Source organism: Mastomys coucha, unplaced genomic scaffold (assembly GCF_008632895.1).
Source record: "Mastomys coucha isolate ucsf_1 unplaced genomic scaffold, UCSF_Mcou_1 pScaffold23, whole genome shotgun sequence".
In the NCBI taxonomy this organism is placed as follows: domain Eukaryota; kingdom Metazoa; phylum Chordata; class Mammalia; order Rodentia; family Muridae; genus Mastomys; species Mastomys coucha.
This window is the reverse complement of record NW_022196906.1, coordinates 41,048,876-41,070,724: the sequence shown is the minus strand read 5'-3', so window position 1 is coordinate 41,070,724 and position 21,849 is coordinate 41,048,876. Positions and strand designations below refer to the sequence as shown.

Genomic DNA, 21,849 nt, shown 5'->3' with positions numbered 1-21,849 from the left:
TCTCTGAATAATGCATGCCACGCGTCACACTGGACCAAGGACAAGCGGCTGAGAAATTGGGGAGCTTTCATTTGATTTCATTATTTTGCTTTTAGACCCAAGTGTTTTCTCTTGTCAGGCATTTCAAAGAGGACAGGACAACAAGGTGTTCTGAGATAAGCAGAGAAGGTCGGGCATCCTTGGGGACAGATGGGGCTACAGTGAAGAATGCAAGGCAGGGACAGCCCTCCTCACAGGCACAAGGGCCCAAAAGGGCACGCTGGCGCTGTGCTGTCTGTGGGGATCCAGGTAAACCAGGCATTCGAGAAGACAAGTCTGGAGCATGCTTCTACAGAATTTGGGAGCCCACACCTCCATGCATAGCACTGAAATACAGAGGAGAGAGCGCAGACTGTGTGCAGGGCTGTGATAGGACAATTAGGAGGAGCAACCAGACACCCAAGCAAGGACTGGTGTCAGCAAAGCCAAAGAAGGAGATGAGACAAGATACCAGGGAACAGAGAAGAGCTCCAGCCAATGGCCAGCCTAACTAAAGTGGGGCACCCCTCCTAGGTATTGCTAATTTTTAGGCTTCTTATAGTGTTGGTAGACTTGAGGGACATAGCCTGAACCCCAACAAACCAGCTGTAGCCACAGATCCTCATGAGCCAATAAAGTTGCCAAATTAATAGCAAAAAAAAAAAAAAAAAAAAAAAAAAAAAAAAAGAGTTATCCAATGTAGATAAATTGGAAGAGAGATGAAGAGCTTCAGGGATGCCTTTCCCCCAGTGCATCTTTGGAGTTCTGAAGTGAGGCAGAGGCTTACGTAGAGGGCCAGAATATGCACAGCTAAGTGATCCCCAGGAAAAGTGTGGCCCTACACACCAACGACCCATCCTGATTTTTTTCCAGACAGTTAAACAAGTTATAAATCTCTGCCCGGGAGAAAATCTTCCACTCTGGCTGGCCCATGTTTAAGCTTTTCCTTCTAGCATGAAATTTCTGGCTGGGGCTGGAATTCTATCTTCCTGGGGTTCATAGTTTTAGTAGTCTGACAACCAAAGTGTGGGACATTAGCATCGGTTTAAAATGTCGCTATCCCTAACTGGCAACTACAGTGGAACCTCCTTATGCGGTCCCAGCTGTGTCATGATTGTCCCACTTCAAGCATGACAAACTTAGCCATGTCCTCACCTGCATCCCCTCTGCACAATGGTATTCTGCTGTTACTCAGCTGGCTCTCCCTGGTTCCTTTAGGACATGTGGGATTTCTTCCTTCTGCCTTTGTTCCCTCAGTGCGTAACCCCCGCACCCCCTCTAATGTCTCCTGTGTCTGCCTAGCCAGAATCTGACCACTGTTTCTGAACATGCAGGTGTTCTCCTGATGTTGGAACACAGAGGCTCATGTGGATCAGTCCGTTCTCACTGGTCCTACAATTGCCCCAGCTAAGGACTGTTTGTGTTATTGGTAGTAAGAAAACAATAGCACACAATTTCAAAGCATCTTCTCTCTGGTTTCTACCTTCCTCTGCTCAGCTCTGGAGAGCATGGGTGCCCCCAAGGCCCTGCTGAGGGACGGCCAAGGAGGCAGGTTAGCCTTATACCCATGCACTCTGCTTGCAGCCTATTGGCTCTGGTCTGGATGCCGTCTTAAAGGTTCATATAGGATTTGTTTGTTTGTCTGTCTGTCTGTCTGTTTGTTTCTTTAAAAGGAACAGCACTGTTGGTTTGAAAACCACCACATTTTTATTTTATTTTTTTTTAATTTCATCCTCATGAGAAGTGTATGGGCCTGTAAGGTGAGGAATGGCCACAAAACTTGAGGCTTAGAGATACTCAAAGGACACAGAAAGGCCTGAGAAAGAGAGAGGGAGGAAGGAAGGAGATGAGGAGACAGAGAGGGAGAGGGAGAGGGAAAGACAGAGAGACAGAGAGAGAGGGAGGGAAGGAGGGAGAGAGAGAGAGAGAGAGAGAGAGAGAGAGAGAGAGAGAGAGAGAGAGGGAGGGAGAGGGAGGGAGAGAGAGTGACTCTTTAATGTCTACCAGGAGCCTGTTTTTGATTGCTAGCATTTTGCCAAAGCCTCAAGTTTCCTGGGTCTGAATCCAGCATATTCACAACTCACACTGGGCGTGGTTTGCCTTGGGTGTATGAGGTAGCATCCCAAAGAAGCAGAAACTTCCTCTGTAACATTTCCTTCTGTTGTTTGTTTTTGTGTGTGGAACATCCGTGTGAGCAGGCAGTAGGTAGTTGCCTCCTACTGGTCTTGGCAGGGTTGTGGTAATCCACACTCACCCTCTGCCTTTCCAGGCAGCACATGACCAGGAGCTGAGTGATTTACAAGGCTGGGCTAGGTATCAGGGTATTTTCTGTAATCAAAGGGATTCCGGCTCTCTCCCTTTCTTTTACTGTTGAGATGGTTATGAATCTTATTATTAGCCCAGAAGATGGGGTAAGAGGACTCGGCATTCATGCTGCCTGGCATTCTGAACCTGCCTCCTGGGGAATGATCTCTGTACTGCAGGGATGTGTGTTCTGTGCTCCATCGCATGCAGCCTGTGCTGTCTGCCTCCCTACTCACTATTTCTGGATTTCAGGGATGAGATAGTCCTACTAGAAAGAAAGATTAGATGTCCCCCAACTGTCCTGGCAACACTCATAGGGATTTCTTCTCATCCCCAACCTGTGATTCCTGGACTAGGAGAATCCAGGGACCACTTTCAGGTAGGAAAAATGAGCAGGATCCATGAGCAGACTCACAAAGAGAGAGAGAGAGAGAGAGAGAGAGAGAGAGAGAGAGAGAGAGAGAGAAGAAAGAAAAATCAAGGTAAAATTGTTTCCAAATTGAATGTTTTTCACTATTTTCTATGTGCTGTCTGTGCTGTTCCAGATGATTCGCTCTCAGGGGCTTCAGAAAGGCTGTAAATAGAATGGATTGCTTTTAGGGACATACTCTGATAGTCCGCTTCTCATGAAAATATATGCTAATGCATGTAGACTATCATTATTGGGGAGACCTATGTACCGACTCTTTTATGTCTACCAGGAAGCCGGTTTCTGATTGCTAGCATTTTGCCAAAGTCTCTGTCATGCGTGGGTTGAATATCTAGCAGAAAGAGGCGGATTCAGTCAAGGTTACCTGCTGTGTCTCTCCTAGGCTGGGACTGGAGGGGGGTCCTGCTTTCCCTGAGAACTTTTCTTCTGCAATGAGCAACATAGAAAGCATACATCTTTGTTTAAGTGCTCAAAAAGCCAAGCCAGTCCAAGACTCACCTAAATTCTGGGACTTCAGAAGTCAGCAAGAAGCAGAGAGGGTTACCCTCATGGCCCAGCAGGGTGTGGTGCCACATCCAGACAGATAGGGGCGCCACCTCTATGCGACCCCTCCAACTGCTCTTCTGACCAAGCCAGGACTCTTTTGTGAGATGTCTTCCTACCTGCCCTGCCAGCCACTTTCTGCATCATCTTCTGTAATGGCAAAGAGGGTTAAACAGTGTTCGGCTTTGCAAGGAACACAGCCAACAAATGAGATATCAAACACAGCTTCCCATGTAAGAGATCAGACTCCGGCGGGCACACACGCCGGCACTCTGCTGGAGCTCCTTGGCTCTGCAGCCAGCTTCATTTAGGATTCATAAATACTTTTGCCTATTCCCGAGCACACAGCCGCCAAAGGAATTTCACTCTGGATCTGGGGCATTCACACGTAACAAAGCGGGAAAATGTGAACATGATGAAGGACAGAAAGCAAGAGGCTGTGAAGAAAACCTGAGGCTCCAAGTACTAGGTGTAGCTATGACCAGGAGATGGGCTCTCTATCTTTTGATTTCTCTAGAGAAGCTGACCGTAACCTTAGTTGGCCCCTGGCCTGGTGACTAGAAGCACCAAATGGTAGGTTATGGGCTAATAAAGTCCATGCCTGTCAAGAGGGCTTCAACCTCCAATGTGTGTTGGGCCTAAAGTTCCCCCTAAAAGCTCTGGGAAGCTGGGAGGTTTTGAGGTGTAACTTGAACCTCCCATAGCAAACTCAAACGCCTTTAGGAAGCAGGCTGGGAACTCGAAGACAGAATGTGGCAGTGGATAGAGTATGGTTAAGCTGTCTGAAAGATCTGAGCTCTAGTTGGTAATTATCAAGTGAGAGTTATTGTCAAATCTCAGGATATATCAAAGGAAACCAGAAACCTGTGATTTCTTTTAAAATAAGCAGTTTCCTTATTTTTAAGTGATGAGCACCAATTTTAAAAGTGAATGTTGCACAAGGAAAACAAAACAATCCCGACAGTCTATACCTTATAAAATTTCTACACCAAATCCTCTAATTTATCAAAGACTTAGCTCCTCTGATTGTATAAAATTTATCATTGGGGCTCATGCCTTACCAGGTTCAATTTTTCTGTCTTTTTCCTTCAAAACTTGACATTATTTGTTCTGAGGTACTATCTATATGCTTGTCAAGGGCAGAGCCATATCTTTTTTTTTTCTTCCCCAGTCATTCCCAGCTGACAGTAGGTCTTCATCAGTCTTCAATGAGTTACAATATAAACTACTCCATTCCATGAAGGATTTGAAGAATCCTTCATAAATGGATGCTACAGGAAAATACCATGAATAGCTGACCATGTCAAGTTAAATACTTGGACTTGGCCTTTATATTGGGAGCCTCTTCAGTATGGTGCTTGCATGAGTTTCCTCAGGACAGCATCCAAGTATCTTTCTTAGATTACATGCAGAATCCCAAGGCTTGAGAGAGTATTTGGCGCATTGGAAAAAGTTCACAAATGGGTGTGGTATGAAGAATAGAGTAAATGAAGAGGGAAGAGATCGTAGTATGAAGCCCAGGCCCTGAACCAGAATAATGAATGCCAATCTCTCTAGCAAGCTCTTTTGGTCATAAGTGATAGAGATTGAATAAAAGCTGGTATAGGCAGAAAGAAGAATGTACTGGAAGGGTGTTGAAACTTCATCCTTCCAAGCCACGGAAAAAGAAAGGATTCATTTGCTCCCAAAGGGAATTCTGAGCCAGCTAAACTGTTCCAAATATGCCTGTCATATATTCCTGTTTTGAGTGTGACTTTATTTTCTTACCCACCAGACAGGCTTCCTCCATGCGTTAGGGAACAGAGATACCAACAGCTTTTGTGTCTCTTGTCTAGTAGCCCAGAGACAAAACTCAACACACACCTCCGTAGGGGGGTATAATGCTCTTGGGAGAAAGAGCTCTGGCTTGCATGTGTCACTGGAGTTTCCAGGTCAGTTCAGAGTGACCTCAATCAGCTATGGCAGTCACAAGATGGAGTTGCCGTGGAGGACGAGTTGTATTGTAGATGCATCTATTGAGACTGTGCTCCCCAACTCTGTAATGATTGGTTGTGGTTTTCTGTACAATCTCCATCTGTTGCAAAGAGGTATTTGTTCTGAAAGTTCAGCACAACTTTCTTTAGAAAATCACACACAGCATGACAAACTTTATACAAACCCTATGGTTTATTTAGAAGAAAAAAAATTCCAGGATGGTACACATCCTAGAGAGGAAGAATCTTGGCAGCTCAGGGGTACCCTGCAGTTCATTTTGGCTACAAATGGATCCTATATCCATCATCCTATTTTATCTGTTCTTCAAAATAAAAACCCTATAATATCACAAGGATTTTTTTAAAATTGTTTTCACTTTAAAGTTACAAAAACACAAAACACAGAGAAATTTGGCAACTTAACCATGATCCATGGATTTGAATAATGTTCAATCTGGGACTTAAACCAAACCATTATTATTATTATTATTATTATTATTATTATTATTATTATTATTATTATTATTATTATTTTGGTTTGGCTTAGATACCAATGTCCATGCCCTTATGTAGGATATGACTAATAAGGTTGTTGCTGTTCAGAAAGAGTGCCTTACTAAAAGACTCATGCTTTTCAAATAGTTTAAAACCCTGTGGTAGGACATTGCCTCCTACTCCGTAACAACAATGAGAGCGCCAAGGCATAGTAACCCTAAGGGTGCAGTAGTGGCACACATACGTTAGTGGTAACCACCAGCTCTGTAACGGGACTTAAGACCACTCAACAAGAGGGAGAACATATCTGTTACTGAAACCTAGCCAACTTCTCAGGCCTAGTGCAGTGACGAATTATGGAGGAGCATCATGTAACTGCTACTTGATGAAATTAGCATAATCCCTAAACACATGATAAATATTTGCCTTTATAATCACAGGTAAGAGCAATCCTTGCCCTTCTTCAAGGAAATATCTCTTTACAGCAGGTGGAGATGATCCAGAAAACCACACCCAATCAAATGCAGAGTTGTGGAGCCCACTGTCACCAGATACACCTACAACACAACTACTGGCACCTGAGGATCGGAGATTATTGTGGAAGATGAGTCAGAAATGTTGTAAGAGTTAGAAGACCAGAGGATTTATTGTGAAATTCAGTCTCCTAGCAATGTCAGAAACTACATTTGTAAAGTCTCAACAACATGACTGCCTAAACATGAATTAAATAAAGGCAATTACAACAGACGTGCTAACATGGATGGGGGAAGCACAGGCCTCAATTCTACACAAAGAACTATCAGTAACTAAGGAATCCTGAGAGCAAGAGAAAGATCCACCAGTTGGTTATCCAATATCAAATAGTCAGCCTTGAAATCATACATGTAGCAGTAATAGATGGACTGAACAGTTTACATTATGTATTTAGTTTTATAAGTGTGTGTTACAATAATTAATGCAAAAAGAGACCATGAGCTTGAAAGAGAATGGAGGAATATATAGGAGGATTTGGAGGGAGGAAAGGGAAAGAGAAAATGATCAAATTATATTAGAATCTCAAAAGCTAAAACTAAAAAAACCCAATAATTTAAAATAATGCTCCACAGCCCACAGAGGGAGGGGGAAAACCCTGTACAGATCATTCTTTGTGCTATTGTTCATCAGGATTTCCAGAGACACATAAAATCATCTTAGCAGCTCCCTCTTCTTGGTTCACAGTGTCAACATACATATCCAAAGATTGCCCATCCACTCTTGTCCTGCTCCTGATGGCTTAATTTGGCAGTTTTGCAGACTGTGAGACAGCTGGAGTCCCCTGGTCCAGTCTCTCTGTGCATGGGGAAGGGAGAATCAGGGAGAAAGTCTTGATAATAACATCAGGTAATCAAAGTAAATGTGGCTCCTCTTGCTTTTGGTGGATGCTACAGTGAGCACCAAAGCTACAGCAGAGCATGTCCCATCTTCCACCCCCAAAGGAGACAAAGACTCCTCCTTAGTTGTACCTTCCAAAGACTCCAGTAGTTTCTCCAAGCCTCATGGCCCCTCCTGCTTTGGAGGATGCTCATGAATATGCAGCTTTCCTTCATCCTGCAGATCAGTGCCCAGGGAGGTGCTGGAGTTCATTGATTTCATTCAGATCAGCTAGGCCCTGTGTCCAAGCTCCCTTGCCTGAGTATAGTGAGTGCAGCATACTAAAAAGACAGAATCACTCCACACCAGGACAGTATCACTGCCAAGGCATCGATAATCTATTAAGGATGTGGGATAACAGAACACCAGTCATCAATTGAGGGAACCCACCACAAGGAGAAGGCAAGTCAGGTTTCGATTTTCCTTCCTGGATGAACCCTTCCTACCATCCCGCAGAGATCTGCTCTTCCCTAGGTTGGGCCTCATTCATAATTCAATGATCCGCATGGCAGGAAAACATTTAGAAAAGTTCTTCTGACTTCTTCAGGAGACTGGGGCAAAGGTGGCTTGCAGCTATTCATTCATGCATGGAAAGCCATCTCAGCTGCTAAAGACAGGGGCCATGGCCTTTCTCAGTCCCACTTGGTGACTTGCCTAGGGGTGACATAATGAATTGTTTTGACTTAGCCAGAGGAGAGAAATACACAGTGGATGAGTTGATACCACTTCAATCCTCCCAGAAGTCCTGGCCAGGATGACCTTCTTCTTTAAAGGTTTTGTCCCCTCAAAAGGAAGCCATGCTTATGTATTTTACTGATGTGGGTGAAGGAATGCCATTCTCTGGTATTACAGAGGGACATTAAATGATTCATTAGTTTATCCATCCTAAAGTTTAATGAGCATCTACTATGTTGCAGGCACTGTGCTAGACTCTGGAATGTAATAAAAGCCATTATATGTCACAATATATAAACTATTATATTTGTAATTCTGCTGCCTGAGTTCATTTTAAAATGAACATTTTATTATTCTTTTTAACTTTTTATGTTTGTATGTGTCTTAGTCATAGTTCTATTCTTACAAAGGGAAGATATAATCAAGACAACTCATAAAAGTGAAACCATTTACTTGGGAGTTTGCTCACAGTTTCAGAAGTTTAGTCCAGTATTATCATAAGAACATATCAGCAGGCGTGGCAGGCATGATAGTGGAGAAGTAAATGAGAGCTACATCTTGATTCTCGGGTGGAGAGAGAGAGATTGGACTTGGCTTGGGCTCTTGAAACCTCCAAGCCCACCCCTACCTCCCCCCCCCCCGCCGTGACATACTTCCTCTAACAAGGCCATGCCTAATCCTTCTAATCCTTTTGAATGGTGCCACTCCTTGTTGACTATGTATTCAAGTACATGAGCCTATGGGGGATATCCTTATTCAAACACCCACAGAGAGTGTCTGTGTATAGGTCTGTGTACATGAATTGAGTGCAAGTGCCTGCAGATGCCACGGGAGGTCATCAGTTCCCTGGAGCTGGAGTTATAGGAGGCTATGAGCTGCCTAACATGAACGCTGGGAACTGATCTAAGGTCCTCTCAGAACCCACTCTCAACTACTGAGTCGTCTTTCTAGGCCTGCCTGAGCAAGCAGTTTTAAACTTCATTTTCTGATGGACATATATGGAGTACTAATAACTATGTGCCTAGAACAGATTCTCAGAGAACATCAGTGACTGGGACAAGATGAGGTATCTAGGGAGGAACTGGAACCATGAACCAGTATGTGAAATACATACGGAAAGTTATTACTCATTGACATAAGAACTCTTCAGGGGGGCTTGGGGGCTCTAGAGAGTAAAAAAAAAAGTGGGGATAAGCAACTTCAGCTAAAAATGTCTCTCAGAAGAGAGAATGCCAGCATGGAAATATATGGGTTAGAAGAATTTGATTGTGTACAAGAACAACAACAACAACAACAAACAGATGAGTGTTACTGGCAAGTGTTGCACCTTGCGGCTGGTTCTCTAGAGGTAAAGCAAGCCTTGCTTTGTAGTGTTTGCCAATCTCCATGGTGCAAATACTCCTACGCTGAGGATCTAAAGCTGCCAGCCTGATGTCACTGAGCTCAGACTTAGGGGAAGAAGAAAACAGTGGTTCTTCAGCAACCAACATCAGCTGACTTAAGCACACCACTACATTTGGCTTCCCAGCCCTTCCTGTTCAAGGCTGGCCAATGGGCAAGGAGAAAAAAGGACTCTGGTCACTGCCAACACTGATGGGACCAGTGAGTGTCCTCTATGGCTAACAGGTTGGAGGTCAAGCCCAGACTCTAAACATAATATCGATAGGGTGCCCCACCATTTAATGTAAAAGCCATCATACCTGATCCATCTTAAGCCCATTTAAAAATTCATGCTCCCATACCACATATCTATGTTCATGCAATAAGTGAAATTTAATATGTGAATGCACAAGTATTGGTAGAAGGCTGGATGAGGCATGCTGGTCATGGTGTAAAAGTAAGAAATGTATAAGGTTTCTGTCCTCACAGTCCTGACAGTCTGACAGAAGAAAGGGAAGCAGGAAATGAACACTAACTGTTTCATATCAGGCTCATCAATGCAAGTTAGAGATACTAAAGGGAGGGAAAATAGGAAGGTCACATGTATTTTCTATGATACAAAGAGTAGACTTTCAAAGTTTGCTGTGACTCAGAATTCTCAGGGACAGAATTTCTAGATGGATTCCTGTCCCCCTTTGGTTTTGACCAAGAAGAAGACACTAGATAAGAATGATTCCCAGCCGGGCGGTGGTGGCGCATGCCTTTAATCCCAGCACTTGGGAGGCAGAGGCAGGCGGATTTCTGAGTTCGAGGCCAGCCTGGTCTACAGAGTGAGTTCCAGGACAGCCACGGTTACACAGAGAAACTCTGTCTCGAAAAACCAAAAAAAAAAAAAAAAAAAAAAAAAAAAAAAAAAAGAATGATTCCCATTAACTATTTTGATGATCACATTGTTTGCTCATCAATGAAGCAAGCATACAGAGTTTAGCCACTGACACCTTCAAAGGTTAAGAAACTTGAGCATAGAAAGATGGGTGACATCATGGGAGCAGCCAATCCATAAAATGCTTTATTAACACTGAGACCAATGGGAATGGATATTGCTGTCTCCTACTTGGCATGCAGATATTGTAATTTATAACATGAGGTTTACATAAAAGGAATTGTTCTCTCTGATTGGCATTTGGGAGATGGTTTCTGGTGATAAATACACTCCTGTTCAAGGCTGGCCAATAATCTTTCAGTGTCTGGCTTTTTCCAAACCACATTGTCAGAGGCTCTACAAGATGCATTGATTTACTGTGTGACAGGAAAAAAGGCAGGGAAACCAAAGGAGAAATCTGTTCTATTGGAGACCTGGGACCAAAGTGTGGAAGAAATGGCTGCTGGTGATGCACCCAGAAGCAATAGTTGGACTCCTTGGAAAGCCTTTTCCTTCACTTAGAAGAGAACAAGACCAGCAGTGAAGGGTAAAGAATTCACTGGAAGTTTGACAGTGGTTAGAAAGAAAGGAGGGGAAAGAGGAAGGAGAGGGGCCTAGGGATGGAAAAGGAAGGATGGAGGGAGGAGGGAGAAGAGGGAGCGAAGAGGACAGGGGCAAAAATAAGGCACTAACTTGCTAGAGCAAACCATGTTGACAAAGGAAGATAAGCCTGACAGTTGACAGGTAACTGATAACTCATGAGACAGGATACTAAAAAGAAGTCATTGGACGTGTGACCAAAGGTGTCACTTAACATTTCAATCACAGTGGTTGCACTAATGCTAGGACCAACAGAATGTTTTGTTTTGAAGTGTGACTTCTTTCTTACCTCTTGGGTCATTTGTTGCTCATAACGAATGTAGCAAAAAAAGTGAGATTCTGAGAATATCAGACTAAGACGGGAACTGAACCCAAACCTTCTGAATGGAGCACACATTCTCTCTCTGTCACCTCCTGGAGTGTCTTTCCACATGGTGCTTAGAGGACAAAATGAGGCTACTATTGGCAGAAAGGCCAGGGTCAAGGTCAAGGGGAGCAAGAGTCAAGCACTTGTTTAAAGTGTCACATGGTGAAGAAAGGCTAAGTAGCAATTTCAAGAGCTTTTGATACTAGTGTAATAACAATGCTAGATATCTGGGGCTGGTAGAGAGGAGAGCTAGATGTCAGAAGACGGGAGATGGAGTCCTATGAGGGAGCAGAGATCCAGACAGTAAACCAGAACCCAGATGCTAATATCCTAGAGACAAATGACAAGAAGCCCATGGAAACACTTTCCATGGAAAACCCTTTGGGACCAAGAATATGTGTGCTGACAGTCAAACACCTAGCCACACCCATTGTCTAAGGGCATCCTGAGATCTGTCCAAGGATAAGAACTGCATTTGTAGAGGTGAAAGCCAGAGAAGCAAAGGCTCTGTAGATTTTTTTTCAGTGACTTCCTAACACCGTCATGTTCCATTAATGTTCTCTGGGGTTGATTTGATAAAGACCCAGGGACTTCTTAATTCAGAAGAGCTACTTGCTGTCATTGCCTGCTTTTCAGGGTGACTGGTGTGATGCACCCTGCCACAGACTTGGCCAGCCAACACTCGGTATACCAGATTCTCCTCAGCTTCATGTCAAGAGCTCTAACTCCTGGACATTGTACCTACAAGTTATACCTGTTATCTCAAACTTGCAGGGACTGACACGATCATAAAATAATAGAATTTCAAGTGTTGGAAAGATTACCCAGTCTGATTCCTGCATTCCTTTATAACTCTGCACCAAATGGCCTGCTCATCATCTCCTGTGACAAGACACCTATTGCTCCTTAGGCATCTTGTTCCATTTTTAGGCATGTCTAATGGGTATAAAATTCTCCCTCATATTTGTCTTAGATCTGACCTCGAGGGAATTCAAAATACAGAAATAAATTGGCTAATTCTCATTCCTTTGGGACTGAGCATCAAGATTCTGAAGAAAACCATTATGTGCCCTGTGCTTTCCTAAGTTTCAGGGAGAATCAGCCATTTTTTTTCCTATAATTTCTGTACTCTTTGGTGTCCCATCAATGATCCTCTGCATGTCCTCTAGTGTGCATTGGTGAGTCCGTTTTCTCATCTCATCCCTTTGTTTATCTCTGATGCCCTTTGAGCCTGGTCTCTTTGTGTGTGGTTTCTATTGGCTCAGGTTCATCCTGAATACTGAATGTTGTCTTACTCATCCTAAACATGACTTTTTATAGGTCACCAACCTTGTTAAAAAAAGAAAAAAGAAAAAAAGAAAAAGAATTAGTTGCTCTTCATTGTGTGAGATGAAGGCAGGATCTGCCTCTATTGAATACCCTCCAAAGTGCATTATGACTATTTCTCCGTGTTTCTCTCTGTTATTAATGTTTCTCGGTCACATTTTCTCATTTACAACCTCACTGACCAACCTATTTATTCATTCATTGAAGGTACACTTATAGAGTGACTTCTGTATGCCAGGCATAATGGTTTAGATATGAAGTCCTGCAAAAGCTCATGTTTTGAAGGGTTGGTCACAGTATAGCAATGCTCAGAGATGGACCTTTGAGGAATGAATGGCTCATGGAGGTTCATGAGTAGACTAACTCATTGATGGGCTCCCAGTTTGTTAGGCTATTGGAAATGTAGGTGAGACCTTGCTGAAGGTAGTGAATGGAGTCTTTGGGCAATGCCCTTAAGGGTCTCTCTCTCTCTCTCTCTCTCTCTCTCTCTCTCTCTCTCTCTCTCTCTCTCTTCTCTCTCTCTCTTCTCTCTCCTCTCTCTCTTCTCTCTCTCTTCTCTCTCTCCTCTCTCTCTCTTCTCTCTCTCTCTCTCTCTCTCTCTCTCTCTCTCTCTCTCTCTCTCTCTGCCTCTATACCACTATATGTTTCTCATGATGATCAACATTGCTCAGATACACAGATTGAGCCAAGTGACCAGGAGCTGACACCTCTAAATATGTGAGCTCAAACATAAAAACTTCCTCTTTTTAGTTTGTCTCAAGTATTTTATCACAACTTTGGAAATTTAACTAATACACCAGGCATCCTAGTAGTCCCTAGGGATACAATGATCCATGGCCCTTTAACAGGCAGAGGTTAATGTATGACACTGTGATAATGGGGAAAAAAATCTTACAAATATATAATGTTATTAAGCACAACAAAAATATTGTTAAGTATGCTACTAATAATATGCAACATGGAGCTGGAGAAATGGTTCAGTCAGTAAAGACTCTGCCACTGAGCCTAACAACCCGAGTTTGATCCCTTGAACTTACACATGCCATGGCATGTTTGTGCACACACACAAATTTTAAAATTTTATACATATATATAAATGTATATATATATATATATATGCACCCTTTTTAAGATTAAAAACTGAACCTATGTCATAGACATGGGGACAGAAATGGCTGACTCTGCTTGGAGTAAGCTAGGAAGCGTGCATCTCTGAAGATGCTGTTGGGATTTGTAGGGTGAATAGAAGGAAAAGCAGAAGCATTACTAGAAAGTCTCTGAAACATCAATGTTCCGAAATATTCAAATTCTAACACTTCAGTGTTTGAGAAAGCAATGGTAAGCTGATGAGCTTTTGCTAATTCTTGCATTTGTATGTGAGAGAGATTTAGGAAGAGAGGAAGGGAGATGAGCCTTGGGCTGGGTTGGCAATAGAGAAAGAAGCTATCAAAATTCAGAGAGTAGTGAAGACCCTGGTTCTCAGCCTTGGCCACACACCACTCATCAGATTTACAAGAGTAATGTGGAAGGGAACATGGTGCTAAGACCTCAGCCCTGAAATGCTGATAGAACTCATGCTGTAGTGTGCCCCCCATGCATCTTGGGGAATTGCAATAGACAGCACAGGCTAGGACATTTTTTGTTAGGAGACAATTGCACTGAAATATGCTTTCTTTATTCAATTTCATGTTTTGCCTTGGGAGAATCTCCAGCTCCACCTCTCAAAGCTCTTCATTTGTCTCTCTTTGTTTGTGTGGCATCCCTTCCTTCCCTTCAGAACTGGTTTTCCTGCTCTGAAGTCTTTCTGCATCTTCTTTTGCCTCCCACATTCGCTTCCCACCCTGGCCTTGCTCAGAAATCAGTTAACCAGTTCCTCTCAGTTTCTACCTTGTTGCCATATGATGTTAAGATCACTCCTACACCAAAGACATGGGCACTTGTATGATCCTAAGCAAGGTAAGGGCTGAGCATTCCAACATATACCCACACTGGGCCAGTAGGAAGCACGTAGGACAAGGCATGTGGGTAGGAGTGCAAAGCTTCCTTACTCTCTGTGAACCTCTATAACATTTTAGGAGGCTTCATGATATAAGGGACTATTAGCTCAGTCTCTGGCCTCTCTTCTTCCTAAAAGTTTAGTGTAGGGTTAAGAGTTCTAAGCTTCTAATGACAAGTTGGTCCTTCTGGTGACCAGGCATCAAGTAGGAATCCGCCAACTGTCACCTCATTGGAACTCATGTCCATTCTAGGAAACATCAAAGGATTAGGAACTCTGTGTTAAGAACTGTGTCCAAAGCTAAATATTAGAAGAAATGGTACACCCAGCATCCCTTTCAAGAAATCACAATTTTGAGAAGCTGTGGACTGAGACCAAATAGACATTCTCATTATATTATAATATGATACTAGCAAGTGGGCTGTTCCTTGGAGAAAAGAGCTAATTAATACCATCAAATACCACTAGAGCCATGAGTAATTAAGTACAAAAAAATGGCCACTGGACTTGACCATGGGAGGTCATTGTTGACTTTCAAGAATACTCTTAGTGGCACAGTGAAACAGTAAAAGCAGTAGGTAATGATTTATAAGGTATATGAGAAGTGAAAGACACACACACATATTCACACAGAGAACCCTCACCTTTATACATAATGTGTTTCATATGTATAAAGTTAAAAAACATAATTTTAATATATGTGTGCATATTTGAATCTAAATCATAAAAAGAAAATGGGGAGGTTTAAAGTAGACCATGGCCATGAAGAAGTATGGATAATTTCTAAAATGTTGTTGATGGTTTCCTAGATTGATGCTGAAGCAGGAGAGATTTGAGACCATTGAGCTAAAAGGAAGAGGATAAAAAGTGAATAAGGCTAATCCAGAGGGGATAACAGAAGACCCAAGGACCCAAAGGAAGTGGGGATGGTGAAGCTTGGACTGAATGGCCATGGGATTATGGCGCTCAACAGCAGAGTGCCCATCATTCCTGATTCTTTGTGAAATAGAAGGCAAGAGGAGCAGAATCACCATTAAGGCAAGATCAAATAGACGCAACCTCTATGAGAGTACTGGAGAGTGGATTCTCCAAGAATTTAGTTTGCTAAATACAGAAGTCTAGCTCATGGAATCCCAACCTGTCCACTGGTGTCAGTCTTCATGGGAGTACAGTTTTTGTTAGTTCTACTCAAATGTACACACAAAAAGGGCAGGAAATGAAGATTAGGGAATGGAGTGGGGTAAAGTGACACTTTTTAGGAAAAGGAACAGAAAGCTATGATTTTGAGTGAGCAATTTGAGATTTATATAATTGATAAATGAAGAGAAATGAAGGAATTAGGAAATTACTTAGACCAGTGGTGTTGAAGAGCAAGTGCAATAGGATTAAAAATAAAAGAAGAGAATCAATTGTCTTTATAAGAAGTTGACAATAGTTTTGGAGTAGCCACAATATTGAGCAGAAAGTAGGGTGTAGGCAGAGAAGAGTGAAAGCAGTTTTTAGTTAGATCGAGGACACTTACAAGACACTGTGTTGGACCAACTCTCAGGGAATACTGAACTAAGACACTTAACTGGTAGGATCTGAGGGAGATCAGTGTCTATAGAATGTGGTTCTGTGCTCAGGCATCCCTGCACTCAGTATAGCCTGTAGCCCATTTTGGACTTCTCCCAGCCCCATCTCATCCTGCTTGCTCTGGGATTACCCTCTGCTTCCTTTTGCCTCTCTAAATGAGTCCGTAGTCATTCTTTTTGTGGAGCTCTGCCTTCAAATCTGGCTCAAGAGCAAAGCTTGGCTTTTCCTGTTCTCTCACTGTGTTGTTTCTGAAGACAAGCCAGTAAGCCCCTCTGATTCTGAGAGTTTTATTGCTGGTTGCTGTCAGCAACAGAAGTGGAAGTGACAGGTGTCAAATGTAGGGAGCTGCGGTTTCCAGATTCTTACACGATTCATTCTGGTGGTCTCTGGGGCATATTTTATTACTGCCTTCTGAGAGGCACTAGGAAGGCAAGGATCTTGATTTCCCATTTTGTTTCTGAAGGCGGGTCTAAGAAAACCATATCTTGGAGTTTCCTATCCTCTCTCTGAGGGTAGGCCAGTCTCTAGCTTCCTTTATTTGATGACATAAAAAAGAGAAATTTCCAAATTAGAGCCTTGTGTTCTCACAACCAAAATTAAATAGAAATTAGCATGTTGCCATATTTTTTTCTGGGTCTGTTATTTTAAACAAACAAAGCATTTGAGATACAAAAAATGCCCTACCCATATCTCCCCATAGTGTCTCTCCCCATATATTCTCATAACTTCTATTCATGTTCTGTGTTTTTACTATGCACGTGTTTATTTATAAATAGCATCTATCCTAGTTCAATTAGGTTTTTCTCATTCAATTTCCATTTGAGATTTAGCCATCTTGCTATACGTGGATCAATTCCAGTCATTCTAATTATCATATAGTGTCCCACTGTATGAATAAAGGAGTTATTCTCCCAATGAGAAAGTCTGTCTCTATTTATGCACTGTGACAAGAAGGCCCATACCTCATTTCTTTGTGTACCTTTGCTAGACTCAGCAATGTTTAGTGTGTGTTTACAGAGCAGGCACTAGGAAGGACATTGCCAAATGTTATTCACGATAAGAATATGTTTATGTTTTTAAGAAGATGGAAGACTATTTTCCAAAGTGTTTGCAAAATTTTACACTTCCTCCCTACAATGCATGTAATGAAAGTCCCCATAGCTCTGAACCCTTCCAAACATTTTGTATTATGTCTTTTTTATTGCGCTCACTGTAATTGGTGTAAAAAGTGTTATCTCACGCTGTGGTTCTTATTTTCTTTCCTTGACAGCTAATGACACTGAGCATCTTTTCAGGCGACAGCTAAGCATTTGTTCTTGTTCTTCATGAAGGCTCTCTGTGATGGTTAGTATTGATTATCAACTGAAAAATTGCCTAAATTAGACTAACTGAGATATGAAAACCCACCCTAAATGAGGATGGCATGACCCTGTGGGCTGGTGGTTTTGACTGCATAAAAAACAAGCAAGATAGCTGAGTACCAGCATTCATTGCTCTCTGCTTCCTGACAAAAGATTCAGTGTGAGCAGCTGTCTCCTGTCCCTACTTCTGTACTTTCTCCACAACATACTGAATTTCTTGGACTTGTAGGTAAAAATTAACACTATGTTTCTTAAATTGTTTTTATGAGGTCTTTTATCAGAGCAGTGAGATAAGACTCTAGTATACAGTACGTTAAATTTGTCACCAGCCTTTTGAGAAAAATTGGATTACTGACTTTCTTATTAAACTGGCATGAGCTGATTATATATGCTGAATTAGCATTCTTTGTAAACTTGTAAGATACACATATGGAGCTATTTCTCTCCTAGTCTATAGCTTGCCTTTTCTTTTTTCTGATAATACATGCTAGAAACTTTAAATTAATAACTTTTCTCTTAAGTCTTTTGGGTTTTGTCATATTCAAGACAACCTTGCCTACCTCAAAGCCATGAAGTTGTTTTTTTTTTTTTTAATCATTATACCTTGATCTGGAAGTTTCATAATTTTATCAACTACATTTATGTCTCTGATTTGTTTGGAGTTAATTGTGGTGTGTCTTCAGGGAGTAGCTGACTCACGCTACTCTCATATTATTTTTTCTGTATTATTTTTTGAGAATTTTTTGTATTGATTTACCTTGTCATCTTCACTGACATTCAATTTAGCTTGTATATGAAGAATGCATATATACATGTGCATGTTCATACATGGGTGTCTATCCCTGTGAAAGTTTATAGTAGGTATGGAAATGTGGTATTAGAATTTTTTGCATGTTATTTTTCTAGAAATCAATTTGACTACTTTAAATGCATCTAATTTTATATAAATTTCAGAAGCAGTTTGCCAACATTTTAAAATAATCCTGTCAGAGCTTTGATGAGATTTTTTTTGGATCTATAGGTTAATTGAAGGCAACTAGTGCTTCAATAATAGTGAGTCTTTTGATCCATGAACATAGTATGCCACAATATGTATCAGATCTTGAACTTCTCACCCAATTTAGTACTTTTCAATTTAGCAGCATCACATGTACTTTCTACACATTCCTACATACTTACATTTTTATGCCAAAATACATACTACAAGATTACACAATTTCTCATTTCACTTCCAATTGTTTGTTAAAAACATAAAAATGCAAGTAATATTTGCATGTTCCTCTTATGTCTCATTGACTTGTCTTGGCCATTTATTCTATAATATTTAAGACTCCTTAGATTTACTATAGACTTTGTGAAGTTCAGTGTCATCTGCAAATATTATATTTCTCCCTACATTTCAACCCACCTGCTTTTACATTCCTTTTAAAAATGCTTACCATATTTCTTTAATGTAATTGAGTTAAAAGTCATAAAATATATCATTTAACCCTTTAAGACATACTACTCAGTAGTCTTCAGTATTTTCACAATAACACACAAACACCTCTGCGTAGTTCTGAAACCCAAACTATCACCCTTTCTCATTTGGGACTCATACCCACTCATCTAACACCACCTCTCCTTCTGTGTAGTTGATGATACTGAGTATTTTTTTCTTCTTTATGTTTTGCTGTTAATAAAAATGTAAGTTGTATAGACATCTAGTAACAAGTAAAACTGTGTGTTAAAAATATGATGATTTGATAACTATGTATACTGAATTATTATCATAATAAAGCTCTAACATCATGTTTCCAAATTCTACTGATCCACCCACTACTCCTTGCTACTTATCACACTGCCCTCAGATCTTCAGAATATCCATCTCATGATAGAGAATTGGTATACCATGACCCACACACAGCTCCTAACCCCCACCCTTCTACACTCCTTTGCATCCACTGATGCTTCTGTGTGTTTGACTTTATAAAAGCACATTCCAAACGTAAGTAACACTACACATCATTTGGCTTTCTTTGTCTGGGCTTTTTTATCTTGATATTATGGGCCTAGTGAAATATCCAGGTGCATCCATGTTTTCACAAACAAAGTAAATAAGTGTGGAGGGAGATGTGTCTTTATGTGTTGGTAGTTGTTTCCATTTCTTGGTCACTGAACAATGTTCCAGTGAGCAAGGAATGGCAATGTCTCCTGATGACGCTTTTGAGGAGACATCCATGAAACATGACAGACCAGGGACCGCCTCCATGTGACTCAGAACAAGTGTTGGGATTTGAAAAATGCTATCAGTTATTTCTTTAACACAAATCACTTAAAGAAAAAGGAATAAGTCTGTGTGGGTTTTCCTCCACAAAGCAGCAGCCATGCCCCTGTCTCCCCATAACGTGTCTCACAGTGGGCAGGAACCAATGGTAGAGTTCCGGACAAGAAGAGCTGCAAAGAGACCAATAGGATGGAAACTACAATCTGAGGCTGGGTCCAGCTTACACAGAGAGACAGTCAGACAGAGCAGGCTGTGGAAACAGAGCAGGGAATGGTACAGAATCCTGGATCTCAGATGAGCACTCTGCCACTGACTGGTTGAGAGACACCACCTTTGGTACTGACTGATGGAACTATATGGGAATGAAGAAAGCTCACTGCTGAACTTAGCATGGTCTCCTAAAAGGCCAAAAAGAGACCTCCCAAGGAGAAAACGTGAACACAGGTGGGTTTGCCTTCTACCTTGGCCTAGAGCCTCAGTTACAGAGCGCTTGGGGAGAATCCACCAAACTCCACATTCAAAGTTGTAATTGCCAGGTTGGGGATTCCAGGGAGGAGGAGCCTCAAACGATATAATCCCAGCATAAAGTGGATTTCCTATGCAGTATATCCCACATCTGGAAAGGCATCTGACTTGTCTGAAATACTAAGAGGACCAGTAGCATCCCACCCTGCATGTGCTCCTGAGTGGGGACTATTGCAAAAGACAACCAAGGGGAGAAACCATACTCTCACCACTAGGATGAAACTCTCCTCCTTCCCCAAGCTCTGCCCCCACACCTACCCCGACCCTGTCACAGCCACCTCTGACCCCGACCCTGACCCACCCCCACACCTACCTCCAACCCCATCCCTGCCACTCCTGACCCCATCCCTGACCCTACCCCCCTCCACACACGTACTTCCGACCCCATCCCTGCCACCCAGACCTAGTACTTGATCCTGACGCACCTCCATTCCCATCCCTGACTCCACACCCCAGACCCTGTTCCTGACCCTGGCCTGCCCCCACACCTACCTCCGATCCAATTCCTACCATCCACTACTGGTCCCTGACCCTGTCCATGTCCTTGACCCTGACCCGCCCGCACGCCCACCCCTCCCCACCCTGGATCTTATTTCACCTTCCAGCTCATTGTATTTTATATTTACACTGTGATGTTTTCATAGCTCCTTTGCTGTATTTTAGCCCACATCCTCTTTGAACCTCTCATGGCTATTCCTCCTTCCTCTGTACCTACTCTGCAGTTTTTTCTTCTATTTCTGACATCTCTACCACATATATTTTATTCTAATTTATGTTTTACTCTCTCCTTTTCCCATTCTCTCCCCCCTTTTTAACTAATTAATGACGACATTAGGTCTTGAAAACTATAAATTAGCCGGGTGGTGGTGGCACATACCTTTAATCCCAGCACGGCAGAGGCATGTGGGTTTCTGAGTTCGAGGCCAGCCTGGTCTACCGAGTGAGTTCCAGGACAGCCATGTCCATACAGAGAAACCCTGTCTTGAAAAACAAAAACAAACACAAAACAAAAACAAAAACAAAACAAAACAAAACAAAAAAACCTATAAATGGTATGTTCCCTGGTCAGGATCACAGGGCTATTGTCTCTGAACCTGAGTAGGTTCCCAAGAGAAGTGTGCAAGTGTCTTCTACTCTAAGTTAATATTGGGGTCCAGGAATCACCTCACAAACCACATGAACACCAATCTCAGCCAGGCAGGGATACTTTATTCATAGTTTATGGGACTTGTTTAACATTCATGCCCTAACTTGCAACCAGAATGTCAGTTACCCATGAATAGGTCTCTTTCTGCCAAGTAGGATGTCAGTTCCCAAGGAGGTCTTGGGAATTTAAACTTTACTGGACCACTACTCAAAATGAAAGCCTTATTGCAAATAGTTTCTTATATTAGTGCAGGTGTTTCTCTTATGTTGGGGTCCATCCCAGGGGCAGCTTATACCATAAAAGCTTATACATAGGTTCAGGAAATGTTGTTGGGTGGTTGGTTCAGCTCCAAACTTCTTGTAGGTAACTATACAAAGCAGTTCTACTGATTTCTATCAAGTTTGGTTTCCAAGGGCACAGAACATAACAGAATGTGTAATCAATCTTGGCACTAGAAAGTTTCCCAGTAACTCAAGAAGAAGGAAGACCAAAAGGTGGACATTTCATTCCCTCTTAAAAGGGGGAACCAAATACCC

General features: G+C 42.0%; 1 long non-coding RNA gene across 1 annotated transcript in view; it reads right to left on the bottom strand.

Annotated features, from left to right (window-relative positions):
* Nucleotides 1-21,849, bottom strand: part of LOC116073455 — a 92,206-nt gene that overhangs the window by 53,672 nt on the left and 16,685 nt on the right. The gene's annotated exons all lie outside the window — the stretch shown is intronic.